This window comes from Bemisia tabaci, unplaced genomic scaffold (assembly GCF_918797505.1).
Source record: "Bemisia tabaci unplaced genomic scaffold, PGI_BMITA_v3".
Taxonomy (NCBI): domain Eukaryota; kingdom Metazoa; phylum Arthropoda; class Insecta; order Hemiptera; family Aleyrodidae; genus Bemisia; species Bemisia tabaci.
In genome coordinates, this window is record NW_027311737.1 from 224,892 (window position 1) to 248,774 (window position 23,883).

The 23,883-nt window shown below is 39.1% G+C and overlaps 1 protein-coding gene across 1 annotated transcript in view; it reads left to right on the forward strand.

The window, feature by feature from the left end:
• Window positions 1-16,594: 16,594 nt before the first annotated feature.
• The window catches only part of LOC109042338 (scavenger receptor class B member 1), an 88,867-nt gene continuing 81,578 nt past the window's right edge, over window positions 16,595-23,883 (forward strand). Inside the window, exon 1 of the mRNA XM_072305659.1 lies at window positions 16,595-17,196. The gene's annotated coding sequence lies outside the window, so the exon portion shown is untranslated. The remainder of the gene's footprint in view (window positions 17,197-23,883) is intronic.

Here is a 23,883-nt window from a genome sequence, read left to right on the forward strand (position 1 = left end):
GTTGAGATTGGGAGACTCTTGTTTCCATTCATGGAGGATCTAGTCGCCCAAGAATACCAATTCTCATCGTATAAAGTTGAGATAAAAATTTGAGGAAAATGTCTAAATATGCGACCGTCGATAGACAAGACAATAAACAAAAGAGACAATTGAAAAATAGACCAATCCTGTTGTTGGGAATGGATGGTCGTAATAGACAGAGAAGGTAAAGAAATAGGCTAGGGAACGACAACCAACGAGGGACCCTATATAGTTGGTTCATAATTTCACGCCTTAGTCTATTAGAACCACCTGTTTCAACCAATAGATCGCTCCACTTTCCCTCAATCTCCTTTGTCTATAGCTTATCAAAATCACTAATCCACCCGAAAATGTTACTGCTAGAGCTCAGAATGTTTTGAAATTCCGCTTGGTCTTTTCGAATCAATGATCTTGAATGTCATTGCGTGGCGTGCTTTGCGATATATCGATTGATCTGTCATTTAAACCAATGAAAAAGAATCGATAAAGTGGCTGTTTGTAACGAACACCTTGATAATCGATTCTTTATTATAGCATCAAATGTGGAAATATCGATAATCGAAACACGCCACGCCACTGCTTGAATGACTATCGTGGATGACCTTGGAGACTTTAACGAAAGAGTCGGAAAGTAGGCAAATTTCATAAAGAGTGGATTCCAGAACTGACCTGTTTCAGGATATGGAACGATTCTCTTAGGTAAACGGGTGGGGAAAAAGCCATTGAAAGTTTGTTATGTGCAAAGTTTAGGCACAAACTTGACAGACACTAAGACAACTTGCCCAACCAGCAACAATGCCCTCACTTGGCACAGAAATGAGGAAAATTCTTTAAACTCATTTTTTAGGACTTTGGAGAGAGTATTCAGCCGAAATCTCGAAATTCGATATTCGACCTAGTTCGACTAAAACTGCTCTATTGAAAATTTTGCTTTAGGGTGCTTAAGGTCCTGCTAAAAGCTCAAATAGCCGAAAGCTCTGGTAATCTCAATACCCTTAATTGAAGTGTTACTGCTTATAATTTTGGATCTCAAAACTTACAAAAAACTGTGCATTTTTGCACTAAAAGAGTTACACTAGTGCGCCATGAACAGTTTCCTAAAAAACATCTTCCATTTTATATTTCCAAAAAAAAAAAAAAAAATCCTTTTGAATCAATTGAGAATTCTTTGAGAGCATCTCGACACTTTTTCATTCATATTCAAATCAACGGGAGTTATTTTTGAAATGAAATAGAATTTTGGTTGTGGTAAATGTTAAGCAGAAATTCCTTTTTAAGGGGTTCCATTTACGTAACATATAATTTTTTCTCAGGGTGCATAATGTTAGTGTATCACGGGATATGGTAATCCCTCCGTAAAATATCAATGGTTAAATTCTACTTCCAAAGTTCTGATCAAAATGGCTCAGGAATTTTATGTGGTTTTTTTCTTTAGAATGAGCGAAGGAAGTTTACACAGTTGCTTTAAAAAGATAAAATAGGGGCGGAGACTTAAAACGTCGTGATAGAAGATATGCGTTTTTCGACTATGCAATCCTTATTGTGGATACTGCCGCAAGTACAAGATTAAATCATAATGGACCCATGGGCCGCTAGTGTTTTGCCGCCCCCTTCTCATTCGTTTTGAAACATCAATGAAACCCATCAAATGAACGTGTCAGCGGGGGAGAGGCGCATAAGACGCGTCTACTGGTGTTGAACACATTTTTGGGAAAGCCCTGTTAACACTACTAGCAAAAGTTCACGGAACTTTGCGCAAAAGATAAGTTTTGTAAACCTGTCTCAGTGTGGACAAGACCCTCCATTCATAACAAAGGAACGAAAAAATTATGAAAGAACAAACATAAATGTGGATTAATGATTTTAACTTACGCCGCCGCGCCTCGCAGACCGCACTGTGTTCGACGCAATGCGTGAAGTATTCACGCAGTCTTGTAGGCGCTATGCGTCTCACGCTGATCGCACTGTGGTTGCCGCAATGCGTGAGGTATTCATGCATTCTTGTAGGCGCTATCCGTTTCACGCTGTCCGCAATGACCGCATTGTGTTTGATGCAATGCGTGAAGTATTCGTGCAGTCTTGTAGGCGCTAATATGTGTTACATGCCGATCGTCGCGCCGAGGGCTTCTCCTTTTCATCTCAAGTCCTCGTCATCGTTTCTCTCTAAGTCGCGCCGTTCCAGGCCAAATTGCGTGTTTGGTTTCTCTCTTAACTCGACTAATTAAAGGTGCTGTCTCTTGTATCACTGAAAGACAACAAAAGTAGAAATTACTGTACTCTCAGAAAATTAGAGATTTTGTTGCCTTTTCTCGTTTGTAATTTTTTTTCTAAATCCAAATTTTTTTTATACCTAAATTTAAAAAAATTGCAAAATTTGCCGCCCCCTATAGATTTGCCGCCATGGGCCGCGGCCCATGTGGCCACCCCCTTAATCCGGCCCTGAATGGACCACTAGACTAGGTACGAATCGAGGCACTCTGATAAACGTCTCTTGACCAGAATTTCACGTAGAATGAGATTTTTGCATCAGAGATTACTGAAATTAACTCCTAACTGCGATATCAATGTTTTTATTTTACATTGGTCACGGGTTTGAATTGCCTGGTCACTAGAAACTCAATACTGTACGTGAGTCGAAGCGCGTACCACAAAGGTTTCGATAGGCTTCTTAATCGAACATTTTTCATTTCTCACTCTGTGTAGTTCAAACTATATATAACTTAGTATATTGCTGAGCAAAAGCGTCAAGATCGAGGTTGCCAGATTTTTGCATCGCAAAGACTGTCATGGTAACGTTCAATGCGCGCTTTGACTCACGTAAACCATTGAGTTTTTATGAGCGGGAGGTTTGAATTCACGCTTCAAGAAACATAAAATATCTTTGTTAGATGTTAATTTCAGTAATTTTCGCTGCGCAAATCGTGTTCTACGTAAAATTATAGTAAGAAACATGTATTAGAGTGCTTCAGTTTGTAGCTCGTCTAGTGGTCCATTTTTAGGCGAAGAATGATGTTGGCTCTTGAATATTCCTTCTACAGAAATAAAAATGCATTTTTCAGTTTTAAACATCGCATCGATATGATTTTGAAGCCATTGGCGGATCTAGCAACTGGGCAACATTGTCTTTTCTCCATTTAAACCCATGGAAATGTATCGATTTTTGGAGGGGCCAGGTGCTCTGAAAAGAATCGATTAATTATCATAGGTTTAAATGGAGGAAATCCGGTGTTGCCAAAATGCCAGGTCCGCCTCTATTTGAAGCCTCCAATCGATGAAATACCAGAATAGCAAAGGCTAAAGTTCACCCTGACCTTAAAATGTAGTTCCGTCGTCCTCAGTGATCAGGAAATGATATTGAAAAATCAAAAATTTTGGTCTCTTTCGGGAAGCAAAATAAATGTAGCCACCTGACCCTCAGAGGTCAACTTCCAAACGAGCCAATATAAATAACATCGAAATTCCTCTGCTCCTACCGTGTGAAGCCGCGAATCAATGAATAAATTTGGGTCAATTAATTCGTAAGATTTGTGGGCAGCCGGAGACACAACTCGAAAACGCACAGCGAATTCGTGACTCACTGTGTTGCGCCAAGGTTGTCATTTGTTTGGGAATACCGGTGTATTACGCTTGATCAGATCCAGAGACAATATGTGGATCGCATTTGGCAAAAAAGGAACCAGAGCGAGCACAATGTTGTAAAAATGTTGCAGCTTCATAATTATCTAAAAATCTCCCAGAATAGCACATATTATTTTCACAAAAAAATTGTGAATTTTGAATGGAATTAAGTGTGTAAATTTTAATATTGAACATATATTAAGTATTTTTAGAGGAAAAAAAGAAATTGCACGATTTTGAAATCACTAATTGCGCTGGTGCCATTTTGCTACATTTGATCCATATTGTAGAGAATTTGCATTAGAAATCTAAGTAATGTATGAGAGAGAGGCAGAAGTTAAGTTTGGACATCAACGCCGTTTTCACCCAATGATGATTGATGAGAAACTTGTTGAGAAAATAATTCGCCTGACTGAGGGATGTAAAGGTGAGCACTTTGCTGTGCAAATAAGGCGAATAGCAAATAAGGGTAGGTTTGCCATATCACTGGACCACTGTACTAGGCAGGGTACGAAACTAAGCACCAAATGAACGTATTTCTGTCAAACGGAACCATGAGCATTATGACGTGAGCCCTGTTATGCATATATTCCTATGGGTCTCAGAGCTCATGTCTTAATGCACACAGTTCTGTTTGGCAGGAATATGGCCCAATAAACTTTTATCATACAAATTCACAAAAAATGCAAGAGATACACTAAAACTTCCAAATTCAACTCGTAAATGAGAGAGAATAGAGTCTTTTGCTCGTGCCAATTGAATCAGTGAGAACGAAAACACACCAACTCGGTGACTCGAAAATACTCAAATTCCATTAAAGACAGTTAATTTACATAAAGGTGATTGAAGTTAGCGCGTCTGTTCCAACTTGGACCTTTAAAGTGGCCATAAGTTCCTGTCTTTCGGCAGCAAAAATCTTTTTCTTAAACTAACTTCTTCACCTACTGGGCAGTTTTGTGTGTGTCTTAATTATTTTCATTTTCCAAGTTGGTGTGTTTTCGTTCTCACTGATTCAATTCACAATTCTACGAAAAGCATGGTCTACCATAGGCTGACTGTCAGATTGAGCATGAAACTACTTCCTGTGTGTTTTATGATGCCGTGTACTGACGTTTTTTGGACAATATTATAGAGAACCCAAGTTCCGGAGAATCAGGGAAGGAGGAATGAAACTGAGTTCTAGTTATTGCCCAACGCTTGGTTGTTTTCAATGGCTACATAGAACTGCGTTGACAATGTCTCTTTTGCAGGCGGAAAGTTTGAATTCAGTGTTAATGACAAAGAATACAAATGTTAAATTTTCGCTTTTGAGTTGATTCTAGAAGTGTCCGATATGGACCACGTTCAGCAGAAAGGAACGAAGCCACGTCGGTTATCGCCAACTTTAACAGGGCAATTTAATTTTCTACGAGTGAACGTTTGTGCGGGTTCCTTTGAAAATTTCGAGAAATTTCCTTCATACTATACAGAAAATGGAGATGTAGCATGTGTGAGGAATTTGCGACTTGACTGTTGATTCTTATGTAAAAGTTTGCGAGAAACACGATGATGCCACTGGTTTTCTCTGAAATCAACTCCAAAGCTCAAAAAAAGCTCTCAAGTTGAGGCCAAAATGGAGGGGATATCTCACGCTATTCTGAGAGTCCACCTCTACATTGAAACAAACTCTCCATGCAAAGATAGGGAGCAAATATACATTGACAGGGCTGCCACTTTATTCGGGGACTCCACAATTAAAAACACGGCAACCCTGCCAATGTATTTGCTCCCTATCTTTGCATGGAGAGTTTGTCTTCGATGTAGAGGTGGACTCTCAGGATAGCGTGGGATATCCCCTCCATTTTGGCCTCACTTTGAGAGCTTTTTTTGAGCTTGGGAGTTGATTTCAGAGAAAAACAGTGGCACCATCGTGTTTCTCGCGAACTTTTACGTATGAATCAATAGTCAAATCGCAAATTCCTCACACATGCAACATCTCCATTCAGTGAAATTTGCACAAAAATCCGCACACCCGTCTTCATGTAAAAAATTAAACTGCTCAATTTTTGGCAATAAATGATGTGGCTTACTACCTTTCTGCTTAACGTTCGGTCCATATTATCAACGTATCTGCAGCTTTATTCTTGAAATGAGTGTACCTGTTGTAGTCAAATCCCAAAATTCAACGAAAATGCGATGTGACTTGCCAAATCGCGAAATGACCAATCAAATCGCAATTTTGACTTGCTATAACCCGAATTTTTCAAATTACAGATTTGAGAAAATTACCTCGGCCACTTTTTCATTTGTCTTTCAACAAACCTTTAAGAGGTGTATCAACTGAGGACGCCCTCATATGAGGGGCTTGGAGGACAAGACGCATAAGTGCAGTGTTTCCTATTTCAAGAAATACGTGTTTAAAGTTTCAAAATCGTATGGAGCCTTGTGGCAGACAGGAAGTTTAAACTGACTTTTTGATGCTTTAAAGATGGATTTTAGCTGTGAATTTTTCATAGAATATACTTCTGAACTATTTTTAGTTGAGTTCATGACTATCTCAATTTTTTCAAAAACTGCAACTATGAGCCTTGTCCTCCTAATCCCTCATATGAAATCCGGTAGGAGTCTCGAAACTTGAGAGTGTCAGACTATACTGCCGTGATAGCGAGGACAGCAGTAAGTGCAAAAATGAATTTTTGAGGAAACGGGTTTAGAAGCTTCTAACCGAAAAATGTTATTGAATAAGCCTCTTTTCTTTGTCAAATTGCCACTAATCGTCCGAAAGACTCCTAGAAATCGTTTGGATGATTAGAAATCGACTGATTTTATTTCAATTACACAAAAAGGGTATTTTTCATTTTTATGCCAGGTTATTTTTAAGCAAGACAGCCGTAAGCGCTATCTTCTGCATGCTTTCATGGTTGCGTTTTAGACACACAGCAAACACATTTTCAGGTTAGAAATTCGTAGAAGAGGGCGGTACTTTACTTCATTGTACTGTTTTCATTGGCTGTCTGCAGGAATATTGTCACTTACTGCTGTCTTGTCTACAACTTCGTTATTTTTTGCGCACTTACGGCTTTCTTATGTACCTCGTTTTTCGTTTTGATGCAATTCAGATGAATTTCGCTGTTTTAGCAATTCAGTGATTCCTTCTGAAAGAGTTTAGACGAATTTTGAAGGAAACTCAATTTCGAAAATGTTTCACTTACTGCTCTCTTCGCTATCACGGCAGTATAGGTTCAAGCAACTATGCCACTCTCTGACATCCGGCTTTTCCTAGCCGGTTCATTCTACCTCTCCATCCCCAGTCCTTGAGTTATTGCTCACCAGTTAAGATGAACTCTCACAAGCGTCATTTCTTTGTCATTTTATGTGCATTTCACGAAGAAGCGCAGTGGCATTGGCCCAGCACGACCTGCTCACTTTATGCAAAGAGAAAAAAAACCAGTAAAAAGTAGAATTTCCCCCATAAGATTTATCCTCTGTTATAAATGCTTAGCTATCGCTAAATGCTATTTTGCTGATCATTAAATTAAACACGCGTTGTGTCTCAAGACTATGAGTGCAATAAAAACGGGTTTTAAGTACGTGTACAGGAGGTAATAAATACGGATGGACCACCCCTAAGGGATGTGGTGAAAGTCATCAGAGGTGAAAACAATAACAGGACTCCTGGCTCGCGAAACGTAAAACCAGAGTTGATGAAATGTGGGGCTGGCACGTTAGTTGAGTACTTGAGAGACCTGGTGCAAGATTACAAGGTTCTAAAAGAATGGAAGAAACCTTGGTTGATAGCGATCCATAAAACAGGCAGAATAGATGGCTTTCATGACCACAGAGGGTAGTTAATAACATGGCAACTTATATGGCAAGACTCTAAAAGCGAAGATCGGAAACAAATGGAGAGGGCATGACGCAGAGGAGACAGCCGGTTTCAAAGATGATCGACCCTTTACTCACAATCACTCAACTAACAGAGAATTTGCAGGTATCCGAAATATTTGATGAATTTCATGTCTAATTGTAAGTGGAAAATACTGAGTGAACTAAGCACGAGGATACCCTTTGGTTGGTGATGAAGGAGATATGAGAAAATGATCTAATCTGCCGAAATACAAAGGCTGTCCCAAAAGTACTGCACACTTCCCTTTTTTGAGGAAATGGTAAGAGCTATTAACATGCGGTTTAGACAGGGCTCTAAATTGAATCCTTAACTTGAAAATAAGACCAAGAAAAGGTCTCTAACTTAAAAATTGCCAAAGTTATATTACTTCAAAGTTGACGTGTAAAAATTGACCCCGGCGTTTTGCCGGCAGCCTTTTTGGTAAGAAATCTTAAAGCGCGGAACGCAAAAGATCAACCTATTTCCGGATAAACATTCCTGTGCAGTCTTGCAGCATGTCCAGAGACACATCAGAGAAAAGCGTTTAGAAATTCTTAAAACCTGGCTCCTGCATCAGGATAGTGTGATGATAGTGTGTGATCAGTGTTTGCGAACCTTCCGAAAGACTGTGCCGTTGATTAAACTTTGGGAAATCTTGAAAACAACCGCGAGGTTAGTGTGAATTATCAAGGAATTTTATAATGCACGAAGAAAACATTTTCGTGCAAGAAACCCGGAGTTGGGGTCACCACAGTTGTTTGACTCGTACAACCGGAGGTTTGATGCTCTGCTACCGAAGTTTTGATCACACATCTAAAGTTTGTTTGACTCGGTAGAAGTTTCAACCGAAGTATCAACTGCACTTAAGACGCGTGACCCGAACTTCGGCAGCTGGGCTTCAAGTTTTCGGATGCAAAAGCCGAAGAACTTCGGAGATCCACAAGACCCGGACTTCGGGTCTGCATTGAGTTTTTCCTCTATGTCGGACTTCAGCTGGAGTTTAGAGGTTATGGGTGGACTTCAGCTAATGGGATAAAATATGGGAAAGATGTGTAACTGGTTGCTGAATACTGTCAATTATAATATTTTCTCTCGATGTTTGGTTTTTTGCGTAGAAATAGGTCACACCAACCACGAAAAAAATCCTTAGGAGATTTGAATAACTCAAAACCTTTTTTTCTACGTGCTAAACAGTGAAAATGTCAGTTTGGTGACGTGTAACTCGGAGGTCGTCAGTGTATCAAATCGTTATAGAAATAAACCAGGACCTTTTGCGACCTTTGTCTAATTTTTTTTAAAGTCTTGAATGTATATTGTTTGATATAATATGCATTGAAACACCAGAAAACTATATTATTCAATTTATTTTGAGACTTGAAGCGTGTAACTCAATATGATGTCAGTTTGGTGACGCTATGCGTTTTAGTTTGTGGCCACTCAAGATATTGCGCTTGTGTGCGGATTAAGGTGATTCGATGGACGCCATATTTTGTGTCAGAATGGCATGCGATATATCGCATCAATTGGTTCCATTTTTTCAGCTTCTCGTCATTTTTCTCCAATTTTGAGATCGCAATTCTGTTGTCAGGAGACTAAAGCACTCACCTACCAATTTTAACAAAGAAATTCAACGTAATAAAGGCGTGGTTCTTTTGGAGAGAAAACCTCGCATTCGAGTGCAGTTTCGATATCAGTATCGAATGCGATGTTTTCTCTCTAAAAAAAAACTACGCCTTTATTACGTTGAATTTCTTTGTTAAAATTGGTAAGTGAGTGCTTTAGTTTCCTGACAACAGAATTGCGATCTCAAAATTGGAGAAAAATGACGAGTAGCTGAAAAAATGGAACCAATTGATGCGATATATCGCATGCCGTTCTGACACAAAATACGGGGTCCATCGAATCACCTTAAGGCATGACTGAGTGCGGAAAAGGAGAACGAATGGACGTGTACTTGATAAGTCCACATATTTCTTCCATTTTCAGCATGATTTCAGTTTTTCCATGGTTTTTGGAGTGTCTTACTTATTCAATGTCAGTTTGGTGACGTTGTTTCCCATCAAAACTTTTGGTGGAATATGCAAGGAGTATGTGATCAAATATTTTTTTCTTACATTTACAGGTGGCCTCTCGATCTAACCTCAATGATCCGTTTGATTTTGTTACCTATTGTAAATTGGCAGGAAAAATTAATTACAGCAAAATGTCAGGTTTGGTGACGTCACCAAACCTAGCCAAACTAAACTGACATGTCAGGCTTGATAAAGAAAAAGAATCGTAAAGATATTGCGATGCGCGTAATTAAATCCTATAGTATGGAGCTCTAAGATAACAGGAAAGTAGTCTTTAAATGGATACTAGGGGCTTATGGGGCTGCTTCGCAGCCCCTTATTTTTCATGTACACCTTTCCCTTTCACATGCCTTTTTTTTATTTATTTATTTTCATTTAATTTTCTGGTTTGTCCTTGAATCGGTCCAAATTTTTTCTTTGAAGTAATAAATATAACAAATTTTATCAACAATTTTAAGTTTATTTTGTAAACTTTAAATTAAACATTTTTTTAAACCTTCATACAAACTTCTTTTTAAGCTTTTACCTTTGTTTTTAGACTAAGTTTTAAGTATCGGTTTTTTATCTTCTAAATATTTTACTCTGTTTTCCTTTTAATTGTTGCTTCTTCTTTTTCGATTTCTGCCCTGCTTTTTTTCAAATTTTTCCTTCAACTCTTCTCTTTTTAGTTCCTCCTTTTGGGCGCTTCTGGGTACCAGATGCGCCCTTTCCAACCGTTCGACTCCCCGATGTAACATGTACTATACTACATGCCCTTTTGCCTTATGGGTAATGACGCCATTCTGGTACACCCGGGAAAATTAGATTTTTTTCTGCATCTGGTATTCGTAAAAGTTTTCGTGAAATGTTTTGGTTTTAAGCATAACAATCTCGCACGGACGTATTACCTGGTTAAAGTATTTTAGGGCCGCCTTATGCTTTAAATACTTATATCCGAGGCAGTACTTTCAGATCGATTTGAAAATATTACGAACAGTCACGTGATCTCTTCATTTTAGTGACGTATTACTGTGCTACATTGTGATTGGTTCATTTTCTTGGCGCAGCATCGACACGTCAGCTGTTTGCGGCATTGAGCGGAAGGTTTAAGGTTATGTTATGGACCAAGAGAATGAATAAGGACCCCCAACTCCAGTTAGCGGAGACACCGGCCCCGCTCCCCCGCGACCTGCGCGCCCTACCTCGCGGCTTCTTTTCTTCTTTTTTCTTCTTTTTCTTCTTTATTTTCTGCTTCCTCTTTCTCTTCTTTATTTTCTGCTCCCTCTTCATCTTCATCCAATTCTTACGCTTTTTCTTCTTCTTCTTCTTCTTGTTCCTGTTCCTTCTTCTTTCCGTTTTCCGTATTTTCTGTTTCAGAAGTTTTTTCTTTTTCCAGTTTCTTCATCTTACGGTTCCACATGAATGTTATGAGAAAAAAAAATTGGAGGTTATTGACTTGATGAGGAAAAATTGGAAATAGGAAAAAGATGGAGCCAATCACGATTTGGGGGCAAAATTGGAAAAGAAAAAACGCGGGAACATAATATGACAAAGCGTAAAAAAAAACGCGGGAAAAGAAAAATGTAAGTTGATGGCAGTTGAGTGTTGGAGGTAACCTCATTTAATGATGATTGTTGAATGAAGACAGCTGATAAAAAGACAGCAAATAGTAACGTAAGATGCGTAGCAACAAAACTTTTCCGAAAAACAAAAAAAAAAAACCCCTACTTCGCCTCATCCAATTTATGAGTTTTTAGGGATTTAAAAATCGGGGACAAACCCTAGAAAATTATTTATAATTTTCCCGAAGCATTGAGTACAACACCTTTCAAATGAACCAACGCCCCTCGCAATTAGTACAGAGGTTAATTCAGAATTTCATTCTATTTTTCAAATTATATATTAAGAAGATAGTATGGAGCTCTGAGATAACATAAAAGTAGTCTTTAAATTGATATGGTCAAATCACTTATCAACTTTTTGTCAGAACCATTTCCTCCCATTAGCTGAAATCCACCCTTATACGCAGAGGTTCTAGTCAGAGGAAGACTGGAAGAAGGATGTTGCCTGCTCCAATGTTATTTCAGTTATATCTGAAAGACACTTTTGGGGAGGGGGAAAGATTTGCAGAAATGGGCGTTCCACTGGAATATTGAAATTTACCTTACACGACAATTTTGTGCCCTGACTTTGGCAGATTGGAATGGGTCAGTGGCGTGGCATGAATTGTGATATATCGATTGTTATGCCATGTAAACCTATGGAAAGGGATCGATAAACGGGGTGTTCGCAGTGAACACTTTAATAATCGATTTTTTACCATAGGTTTAAATGGCATAACAATCGATGTATCGCAATTCACGCCACGCCACTGGAATGGGTCTGTTGCACGGAAGAGATACCGCCAAATCAATATAGTCTTTACAGTCGAAATTGCACGAAAATCATTTTGGGTTTGTCAAGAAAGTCTAAAATCCATTCCTGAGCGCACAATCTGCGTATTTTGTGACATGCTTTTTCCCGCGTCCGCGGGTGGTTTTTCTCAGTCATCGCTTACCAGATTTGCACTGCCAGAGAAGTAAGAAAAACTGCCTTGAGTATACAAACGATTTCACTGACTTTTTCTTTTGTATGATTTTAATAGTTTTCGAGCATTTGTTTCCTTTTTCTTTCCCAATTTTGCAAGAACAATGGCTTTGAATCAATTGGAAGCTTACACAAGGAGAGTTCATAACAGTTTGCCGCCGAGAAAAACTGCCCCCATACGTGGCACTGGGAAAAAAAGTTGCTTGGAGCAAGAGTCCAGACTCTTGAAAACAATGACAATAAAAAATACTCTTGATTTAATCGAATTTTTGCTTGAATCAAAAGGAAATCCGCTTTAATTAAGAGGCTTGGTTCTCGATTTTATCAAAAGCCAGTTGAATCGAGAGTATTTTTTCTTGCCAATGTTTTTAAAAGTCTGGACTCTAGCTCCAAGCGACTGTTTTTCCCAGTGGGTAAATTTGAAGGAGCTCTTTACTAACTATGCAGATTGCTTGTTATGGAATAGATTTCAGTTTTTTTAGGTGCCAAACGTAAATTTTTAGCGCATTTACTTATGGCAAGGGTATTCAGTCGGCTGTATCTTGTATGTGTAACAGATCCATTTCACATTTATTTTCACCAAACTATCAAACTACGTGTACGTTTTGTAAGTTGCAAACTTCAAATTACCTCATGGCTCTAGGATATTTGATACTTTTTGGCAGAATTTGTCCCAAAGCGTTTCTAAAACACTCTCCTGCACCTATTGATGTCATCAACTCAATTAGATTACATTTCGAAAAATGGAGCCAAGAGCATTCGAATGTTGCTATAGGATCGCCAAATTGAGCACTTTGAGAAAAACCAGTAATTCAGAAAGTAAACTTCCTAGTAAATTATAAGAAATCTTTCCTCTTCAGCATTGTAATATCACGAAGAAAATTCAGTAAAAGTTTCAACGAATTCCATTCTTTTGCTTTAATTATGGTGGATGAAACGTTATCGGAGATTTTGAGAAATCGCAAACCAAGAAATGTCGTTAATGCACCCAGTGCAGAGACAAGGGATCCTCCACTAGTATCTTGGCAATGGTGGAAGCTTTTTGGAACTTCAGCATTCTACTGTTGACCTACCTACACAGTTAATGGTTAAGAACGTGTTGGCAGTTTCTTTTCCAAACAAGCCGAAGTTTGGAAAAATTGTGTGGCTCATGACGTCACCCGTAGCTCATCAAGCTCATGTATGTAGGTCAGCCGCCGAAATAAGGGATCACCCTTATTTTACTGTTGCTCCTTTGTGATTGTCCATAAGGAATTGTTGAATCCCCGAAAGTAAAAACTTCCACCTGTCGCCAAGAGGCCAGTAGAGTACTGGAAGGTCTCTCATCTCTGACCCAGAAAACTCATTGAGTATTGCTTACATTTAGACCCTGTCTGGGGATATTTTCGTTCAGAACAGCACTCCTTGACAAGACTCATGGAGTATCACTCGTTTCTAGTGTGATCAATATATGTTAATAATGCATTTTTTGCTGTTCGATTCCGAGGATAATGTTTATTTTATGTCCCACTAACCTTATAGTTCCGTGCCATATTTTTAAATCCACGCAAAAATCTTTAACGGCGTCGAGATCGGTGCAACTATGGTCGCAGGTACAACGAACGGCTGCAGTGACATTTGCCGGTCAAGGTTGCTCAACCTGCATTGTGACATTCAAATTTTACGCGCGTGCGGTCGTCAAGATTTTGGAGAGCCCCGTGCGGGCTTATCAAAAACCAAGGCCCCCGGACAGGCAGTCAATCTCTGTGAAGCTCTGAAAATCGCTCCTCAGGCCGACCGCATTTTAATGATACTTATTAATTTAGCGGAATTTGTTGAGGCACCAAGTCCATATGAGCGCCATCTCAGCTCCACGGACATTACCATAATTCTGAATTTTAGCTACAGCCTCCGTGCAGTTCAAATCGATTGTTGAGATCGAAATTTATGCGATGTCGTTTTGGGAAACGCGTTGGACCGATGTAGTATGACAAATTCGATTTCAGTTTAAACATGACACTAAAAGGGCAACAACTTTGGGATACCCTATCGAGGTTGACTGATGAGTTCTACGATTTTGAAACATGGCGCATGAGGAGTGACTGCGCCAAGCGTAAAATGGGAGGGAACAAAAAATAAAAAGGAAAAAGGAGAGAAAATACTTAAAGTATAAAAAAATGGAATTAGATGGGAAGAAGGAAGAAAGAAAACACGGCGAGAAGAATAAGAGGTGAGAAAGTTTACACTTAGAAATGATGCCAAAGTTGTATCTTCCAAACTCTCAGAGTTTACAGATATAGATGTATTAAAACTTTTAAATACAATGATATGGATAAATGATATGGGCTTCTAAATAAAAAGATGTGGATGTGTTCATGGAAATTGTCTATCTAATTCTAGCCTTCAATTTTGCCGCATAGGCAAAGAAACGCACGACAAATCATGACTAATTATCTATTCAAACTACACACGTGTGTATAGCTCCAAAATCTCCGAGGGGGCCGAAAGGAAATGCAAAACTTAATGGTAGATGTCGACCACACGCGGTTCGCCTTCAATTTTGTTGCATAGGCAAAAAACCTACCGGGGAGCACGAATAGTTATCTCCTGAAAAAGTGCATCGTTATTCCGCACTATGACCATTGACTGAGCAGGGCTGTGCGATCTTTATTCTCTTAGCATTTTCTGAGAGAACCATAGAGAAACTTTTGGTTGTTTTGTATTGAGCTTTTTGTCCAAACTTGTATTTTTCCAGTCCTGGTGCTATCACGTATAGCCCAAAGCCTATCTGAAGATGGAAAGGTTTCCATTTAGAAACACTCCTTCAAATGAATTGTCATTTTTCATTGATTACGCTGAGTTTCGATACTGTATTAAAATTAATTAATATATAAAGGTAATTAATTTGATGGCCGCATTGTTTCGTGTCAATGACATTGCGATATATCCCATCAAATAATTCCATATTTTTAGCTACTTCTCATCTTCATCGAATTTTGAGATCGCAATTCTATTGTTACGATTCTAAAGAATTCTCTTACAAACTTCGACAAGAAAATTCAACGCAATAAAGTCAGGGTTTTTTTTAATAAAAAAATACCGTATTTAAGTGCAGTTTCGATATCAGTATCGAGTATGAGATTTTTTTTCCCCTTTAAAAACCTATGCCTTTATTATTTTGAATTTGTTTGTCAAAGGTACGTGAATTCTTCAGACTCGTGACAAGAGAATGATGATCTCAAAATTCGATTAAAATGACAAGTAGCTGAAAACATGGAACCGATCGATACGATACATAGCATATCGTTCTGACACAAAATACGGTGGCTATCGGATCACCTTAAGGGGACGAACAAAAGAACGTAACTTCATTCCAAGGTTGCGAAATTAACTTCAATTATTCGATTTTTTATGAGAATAAATCAGGATAATTTTCGCTGGAAATAAGTCCGCTTTTGGCTTGAGATCAAAAGAAAAATTAGTGGAATTTTCAGATCAAAATTCCCAAAATTATCCTAGTAAAAATTCATTTGCACGGAAAAATATGGCAACCTTAAAATGCAGTTACGTTCTTTCGTACGGAAAACGACGGACGACAATAAGAATGGCGCTTGTGGCCATAGAGAAAAAAAAGAGGTGCATCATCGGACATCTCGGACATCTTGGACTTTTTTGATGACATAGGTCGGTACGGACGAGTTTTATCATAGATTGTCTTGTAAATTGTGTAGTTTATGGGAAAAAGTAATTATAAAGTGTTTGAAATTATCATGGGTTGATTTAAGCAAAAACTCGGGCGAAATGGTCCGCTTTTCATACTTCGGATTCCGGATTTTGCTGGCCAGGTTCACTGAAAAAAAATTCTCGGCGTTTTTACCAAGGTCCGTAGGTACCTTTACCATCTCACTTTTTTTTACCAATTATTGGTAATTTTACCAAGACAGACTAGTAAGCTCACCTAAAAACCGGTATTTTTACTGTTTTTTCAGGTAAGAATACCACTTTTATTGGTAATCAAATCCCGGTAACTTTGCCATTTTATCTCGGTAATTCTACCACAGTCGATAAAAAATATTGGCGTTTTTACCAAGGTCTAGTAAAATTACCGAGAAAGTTCAATAATTTTACCGAGATTTCTCGGTAAAATTACCAATTCCATAAATGGTAATATTACCAAGAAAAAACTGGGATCAAATAGAACCCTGAATTCTTGGTAATTTTACCCTTTTTTTAGTAAATACACCGAGATTTTTTTTTTCAGTGTTGTACCGACCTACGTCACCAAGTAAACAATCCTCAAGATGCAAACACCTTTTTTTTCTCTATGCCTTAGGGCACTTTCCCCGGAAGGGGCCTTCCTGCTCCACCGCATTTTCACCCGCCCGGTGGATGCAGCCGAGCTTTTAAGAGCGCCGCGCAGGACCCAGCGCGGTCACTCGATAAAAACGAACCCGACTTTCACGAATTCAAGGTCCAGAAGTCGCCTGTGCGATGGTGATGGTACTGCCGTGCCGCTTTGTCGCGACGCGATCCGCCAGTCAGTAGCGACCCTAATTCTTTTCCACGCGCTCATCCCAAGGGTTCGCTTCGCGTTACTTCGCGCGAGGCCCCGACTATCCAAAAAACCCCCCTTTTTCAGCCCCCGACACGTTCCAAAAGTGATTACCCTCGCTCTGCCATTGTCTTTTCGGACACCATTTTTCGTTTTTGAAAATTGTCTCATCGTTTAAAATTTTGAAAAATTTAACGGCCCAAGTGTTCCAAAAAGTTCACCACGCACCAGCCGATACCGTTCGTGTTTTTCCGGGTGGCATTTATTTTTGGGCCCGATTTTCGGACGCTATTGTATAATTTCTTGTGCGTGTTTTTGGGGGTATCGACTTTTGGCGGCCGGTTCGACTATGTTTTTTTCGACTTTCTGAAACGATGCCGTCCAACTGTGACACTTTTTTGTGATTTTGGCGGCGGTTCGGTCACTAGAGCTGTTTGGTGATTTGTGATAAATCGGATTTAATATATCTGTTTTGGAACAGGAGCGATCGTCGATAGTTCATCTTTTCAACTGAAAATTACCCGGTAAATTACATTTCATATTTCATTTTTTGTTTAAGTTAATAGGTTGCGAATAAAAAAATAGAAGTGCTTCCCTTAAATTCTGTTAAGATTATATTGTACTTTTTAGATTCAGGCGTGTTTCAAGATCTAGTTACATGATATTTTGTAACTAAGACTATACGGACTGTAAAGTGCAGTCAAGTTATAGTCAGAGCTCTAAACTCATATAATAGACATTTTATGGTATTCTATAGCATATTTCTTCCAGAACCGTATTAAGCTTCATGCTTTAAAATTTTCTCCCCCAGATGGTAAGTTTGATTCGCCCTTCCATTTTTCCATCTCTGTGTTTAAAGATAATCTCCGATGAAGTTTTTCATCAACAAACAAAAACAAACTTACTCATTGATAACTGACCAAATTACCTGTAAATGAAGGGGGCAGATATAGGGACATTTCATTGCATATTGCAACGTTGCTAAATTTTACTCGTAAAATTAGTTTTCTTATTTATTAGCAAGTGTATTTTTTATTTTGAGAATTTTGGGGTATTTTCATGAAATCAAGAAGAGAGTTTACAAATTATTTTAAAATAAATTCGCAACCGTTTTTGAAAAAATAAGTATATTACAAGTCTAGGTAATGCCTCTATTCGATTAAGCATTGCCTTTTCTGAATTTTTCTGATAAAAAATTAAGAACGTGGAAAAAAATCTATTTACTTACAACTTCAAAATACAGCGATATCTTGGCCGAGAAAACCGTGAAAACTGTTCAAAAATAAATAGAAATTGAATGAAATTATCCGATAGAATTGTACCCAAGTAGCAGTGATAGCGATAAGCTACGATTTAATCGGAGAACGTATTATTGCGATTTTATCGACGGCGATTTATCGAAATATTGGCGGATAAAAAATTGCAAAAAATCACGATTTTATCAACGGCGGTTTAACAAAATATTATCGAACAAAAAATGTTATAAATTAGGATCAAAGTTCGATATTATCGAAAGTGATTTTATAGAGGCACTTGTAAAATTACGACAAGATCAAGAATAATAATTTTAGGAAAAATCCTACTTGGGTGAAAGGAAGAAATCAGCATATACGGAGGGGAGTTACGGATTTTATCTTATCGCGAAAGTTGTGAACTTATCGTAAAAAAATCGTCATATTACCACCGAATGAGGTAATAGTACTTAGAAAGTTTATTATTCCACACTTTGTAGTCTTTCATCTCACGACACATTTACGACACATTCACGGAGGGGAGTTACGGATTTTATTTTATCGCGAAAGTTTGAACTTATCGTAAAAAAATTCGTCATATCACCACCAAATGAGGTAATAGTACTTAGAAAGTTTATTATTCCACACTTTGTAGTCTTTCATCTCACGACACATTTACGATATGCATTATTCTGTTTACGATTAAGTGATTTAAAATTCTGTCGCTTTGCGCCACAGCAAAGACTAACTGTCCAACACCAGCAGCGTGCACGTTTCCCCTCTATTTTTTGACAGACTTGCCAAAATTTCGAAGTCCAGCGATTTCGCAACGGTTAAGTAAAATTTGCCAAACTGCACGCAAATCCTGTGTCCAATTGTGACTGGCTTTAAAGGGAACATTTTCAGTGGAGTGATTATTTTCGGTTTGGGTCGAAAAATCTGATTTTGAGATTTCGACGGAGAGCTCTTTCGAAGTTGCGCATGGTTAAGTTCATTTTCGTGCCAATAAGAAGTGCGAGTTTGCATTCGATTCATTAATTTTGTATATTGAACAAGGCCTTTTATTATCTTATCAATTTTTTTAATCTCGATATTGAGCTCTTTGAACTAAAAATTTCTAACCGTTACGGTTTAATTTATTTTAAAAACATGTTTGTGCTCGCATACATTTAAAATTGCCTGATGAGTGGTGTTCCATACGAACTTGCAGTTAAAAATAGGCTACCGGCATAATCCATAAAAGCTGTTATTTATTATCATGAGTAAGCTGCGCTTGTCGTAGAATATCATTTTGATAATTTAAGGTTTTACGGCACATGCCGCGTTTTTCGATGAGCGGTACCCACACTTTTAAAAATCCCGGCGCGAAATTCACGCTTTCTCAGTTGCTATTTTGACCACCTGTTACTCTGAGTGCATGGATCCGGCGCGACTTAAGTTCGCTGCGAATTTCGCGCTTGGCGGGAGTGAAAATCTGACAGGCAAACGTAAAACGGAACTGCCGCAGCATGAATATGAACTCGAGTCGCGGCGGTGATAAAGTTTCAGCCGTTGAGCTGAAAGTTTCAGTCGTACTCTCTCTGCGCTTGTAATTCTAATTGCCAATATTTTTGGCTCAAAAAATCAAGCAAAAATTAATCTATATCTTGTTGATCTGCTTTTTGTAATTCGAGGAATATTATTTCAGTAATCGTCGAAGGAAAGTGAAATTCTCAGTAATGATTGGTGGCGCTATCTCTAATCTTTAAGTATCCCTAATCGAACCCTGGATACACCTTAAGGAAGGCATGAGCTTAAAGTTTCCGTATGATGTTCGATATCTCCAATAGATTTATTTCACTATTCGGAAGTTCTTTTTCCCGTGAGCAGTCACATTTATAAAAATCCATAGCGAATGAAAACTTTTTATTGTGCAAATTGACAATCTAGCACTGAAAGCGAGACTATCACCAACTGCTCGGGCCAAAAACATGCATTATCGCACGCCGAGGAGCAAGGATTTGAGCAGCTTTAACGGGTCGTTTATTTCGGCGATTGGTAAATCCCGATGACTCGCCGGTGAGAAAAGCTCAATCATGATATTGGCCCAATTGAGAGCCCGCAATCCGCAGCGCATCAAAAAACAAATAAATTTGTTGAGCTTTGTAATTGCGATGAATAAATGTGGTGTTACGACAAAAACGTGACTCCCATCGAAGCGCCGCTGAAAAATCGACTAACCGATGTTGCCGGCTAGAGAAAAGGGAATGCAGTCATTGTCGCAAGAGTGGTAATCACATCGCAATAATATATCATTTTTACAGAAAACCAAAAAAATGGTCTAGTGCACGTCATGGAAGATTCGTCAAATAAATTCATCGTTTTTTGCAGTGCAACTTCCTCAACTTGATGAATTCACGGGGGAAAAAGAGGGAGGGGTTAAGTCCCAACTGATGAATGATATGGACATTCCTAATTAATTATGGTAATACCCCGATTAATTGTGGTAGTATCTCAATCAATTGTGGTACACAGAAACAAAAAAACGCATTGGATCTAGAGTCCAGACTCTTGAAAACATTGACAAGAAAAATTACTCTTGATTCAATCGGATTTTTGCTTGAATCTAAACGAAATCTGCTTAAATTAAGAGGCTTGGTTCTTGATTCAAGCTAGATTCTGATTGAATCAAGAGTACTTTTTCTTGTCGATGTTTTTAAGAGTCTGGACTCTAGATTTAAAGTGTTTTTTTCCCGGTAAGGTAGGAGTTAAGTCCCAACTGTTAGATGATATGGACATTCCTAATTAATTGTGGTAGTACCCCGATTAATTGTGGTAGTATCCCAATCAATTATGGTAGTATCCCGGTAAATTAGGTTACTAACCCAAAAGTTACGGTACTACCCCAACTTGAGTTGCGGTGCTACCAACATTAATTGGAAATGTTCATATCATCCAACTTTGGGTAGTAGAACAATTTAGGGGGATAACCCCTGACACTTTCTTCCGTGTTAATTCAGCGTCGAATTTGGTGTATATCCGCACAAAACTTCAAATAGTACCAAGAGATTTGAGAATAAAAATTAGACTCTTGCTTAGCAATGACAATCCTGCCTACTTTTTTGTCACTGTTTTTTCCCTTGGGGCAGTATATGGTAATTTTGCTTTGAAAAGAAGACCAAACATGAGCAATCTGGTATCCGTGTTCTCTCGCGTTCTCAGGAAGAAAGGTGACTACATTTACTAGCCGCGCGTTAAAGTCTCTGAACAACTCAAGTTTTTCGTGTGTACTAGGTGATAATCTCGAAGATTCCTTGTTCAGTTACTTATCGTTCGTTGAGAAACAAAAAGGTGAGAATTCGCAAAATCTCTTTTGCACTTTCTGCTCGTGTCAAAATATTTGAAATCTTGATTTATCTCTTTTTTTATCCGTACAAAACCACGGTGGGTTACAAATGTGTCTGATGACTGTCCATGAAGCAGTCTCATGATTTTACATGTGGTTAGTCTGTTGTGTGTCAAAAACACAGCCACAAAATCATGCAGAAGATTGCGCTTACGTCTGTCTTACCTATCTAGCTTCACATGAAAATGAAAAATACCCTTTTTACAATGCTGAGATAAAATGCGTGGATTTTTTATCAGCCGAGCGATTTCTGAGTCTCTTGGATGATTGGTGGCGATTTGACAAAAGACGGAGGCTTCTCTCAATAAACTTTTCTGCTCAGACGCTACCGTGCCCATTTTCTCAAAACTTCATTTCTTGCATTTACGGGTCTCTTGCCGTAACGGCAGAAAAGGCGGTGACCTCGGACGGGTCTGTTGCACGCAGGATGTACAGCCAAAGAAATATGCCCTCAGAGCTACTAAACTCGAGTTGTCCATACTCTCTCTGTAAAGGTGCTCCAGAAGAAAGCATTTTGCCAATTAAGAATCTGCACGCAAATTTTTCATTGCTTCATCTGAAAGTGCCTAAAGAACTGATTTTGCATTTTTTTAAATAATTTTTTTCGGCTTCGGGAAATAGGATAAGAATAGATTTAAAAACGAGGAAATACGCCGCCTCGTCATCTGGCGGCATTTCTTATTTGAACACGAGCAGATTATAGATCATTTTGTCATATCTTCTCAATAATTGGACGTATTTCTATCAAACGGAACTAAGCGTCATGGAAAAGCATTGCGAGTATAGGACGGAATGAGCCCGACGCCCGATTCCGCCGCAAATCCAAGCCCCCCTCTACTCTCATCCCCTATGGCACTTAGTTTTGTTTGAAAGAAATACGTCCTGGACGTATTTTTATCAAACGGACCTAAGCGCCATCGGGGTAGGAAGGTACAGTGGGGCTTGGATTGGAGGCAGAATCGGGCGTCCGGCTTATTCCGTCCTATACTCGCAATGCTTTTCCATGGCGCTTAGGTCCGTTTGACAGAACGCGCTATCCGGGATTCTAAATTTCTCAAATGAACTCAAATTGGCGCTTAGTTCCGTTCGATAGAAATACGTCCAATTTTTCAATTCATAAACCAAAGGTATCCTCGTGTTCAGCTCACTTAATAGCGTCCACTTAAACACGGAATTCATCAAATTTCAGGCACCTGCAACTTGTCCATTTGTCGGATCCTCGGAAGTTTTAGATCCTGTTGGAGCATGTTTGACAACGCGGTCGGCTCGCATTGATTTCGCGGCTCGGGTCGTGGTCAGTGGATCGTGGGGTAGGAGACCTTGACTCTTGGCCGGGAGTCGCCGCGCTCGGGATGAGCCGGGATCCCAGTGGCGTGGCGTGAATTGCGATGTATCGATCGTTATGCCATTTAAACCTATGGTAAAGAATCGATTATTAAGGTGTTCGCTGCGAACACCCTGTTTATCGATCCTTTTCCATAGGTTTAAATGGCATAACAATCGATACATCGCAACGCACGCCACGCCACTGCAGGATCCCATTAAGACGTTCATCAAGAGCCGGGAGCCGCCGCCGCCGTGAATGGATCCGCTGGACCATTCATTGATCGCCCGCTCACAAAGCACGGGGAAACGCTGAATAATTTCATTTAATTAGTTTAATCCCATCTTCATTTGTGTCCTTTCGCGAGCGGCTCCCTCCGCGGCATCGTGTAGCACGTTCGCGGGACTCCTCGTAAACACCCTCCGGATTACCCCGGCGTTCACTCTCGGCGTTGTCGAATCGGTCGGGATGCACCACCGCGGACGATTATTGGTATTCATAGACATACACTGAAAAAAATTTCTCGGCGTTTTTACCAAGGTCCGTTGGTATCTTTACCATCTCACTTTTTTACCAATTATTGGTAATTTTACCAAGACAGACTGGTATGCCTAAAAACCGGTATTTTTACTGTTTTTTCAGGTAAGAATACCACTTTTATTGGTAATCAATTCCCGGTAACTTTGCCATTTTATCTCGGTAATTCTACCACAGTCGATAAAAAATATTAGCGTTTTTACCAAGGTCCAGTTGAATTACCGAGAAAGTCAGTAATTTTACCGAGATTTCTCGGTAAAATTACCAATTCCCTAAATGGTAATTTTACCAAGAAAAAACTGGGATCAAAAAGAACCCTGAATTCTTGGTAATTTTACCCTTTTCTTAGTAAATACACCGATATTTTTTTTTCAGTGTAGGGATGGACTAAGACGGCAAAGGGAAACTGGAACCCATTCATAACACACTTAGGCATGTCGGCCTCCTGTGTAGTGTTGTGGTTGTAGCGCTGGTTCTATTACACGGAGAAAAACACTTGTTGCGTGGGACTGGGACCCGAAGTTGAGGTCATATGGATCTCTGAAGTTTTTGGATCATATATTGGAAAACTTGAGGTCCAGCTGCCGAAGTTCGGGTCAGACATCTGAAGTGCTTCGATAAACACTGAAGGGTTCGGGTCACATATCTGAAGTACTCCGGTACATACCGAAGTGCCTCGATGTCTGACCCGAACTTCAGCAGCTCGACCTCAAGTTTTCGGATGCGTGATCAG